The sequence below is a fragment of the Apis dorsata genome, unplaced genomic scaffold (genome assembly GCF_000469605.1).
Source record: "Apis dorsata unplaced genomic scaffold, Apis dorsata 1.3 scaffold_5, whole genome shotgun sequence".
Lineage (NCBI taxonomy): Eukaryota > Metazoa > Arthropoda > Insecta > Hymenoptera > Apidae > Apis > Apis dorsata.
The window spans coordinates 1-537 of NW_006263308.1; positions in this window are offsets into that span (position 1 = coordinate 1).

Genomic DNA, 537 nt, shown 5'->3' on the forward strand with positions numbered 1-537 from the left:
ATTTTTATATTTTATTCATTATTTATCTATTACAATGTAAAATATGTTTCTTTATATGTTGTAACATTATAAGATTTAGTTAATTGTTATGTTGCATCATATAAAGAAATTTATTATTATGATATATATATAAATAATGAACAAATATAAAAACATAAGAATAGAATATAACATAAAAATTAATTATAATAAAGTGAAAAAAAAGAGTTGAAACATCAAAAAAGAATACACAATTGAAGAATAACACAAGTGTTTTAATTAAGTTAGAAAAAACTTTGTTTTCCTTGATTTTATATATATATTAAATATTACATATTAATATTTGATATGATAATATTTCTGTTAAATCTTTCTTTATGTTTCAATTCCTTTAGATATTTTTAACTTTCAGATTAAATTCTTCTCCTATTTTCCTTTTTATTTTACTTATAACAATTAATTTTTATATTATATTCCCTTTTTATGTTTTATTAATTATGCACAATGATAAATTTTTCATTTATATGTTGCATATATAAATATATATAAAAAATGAAT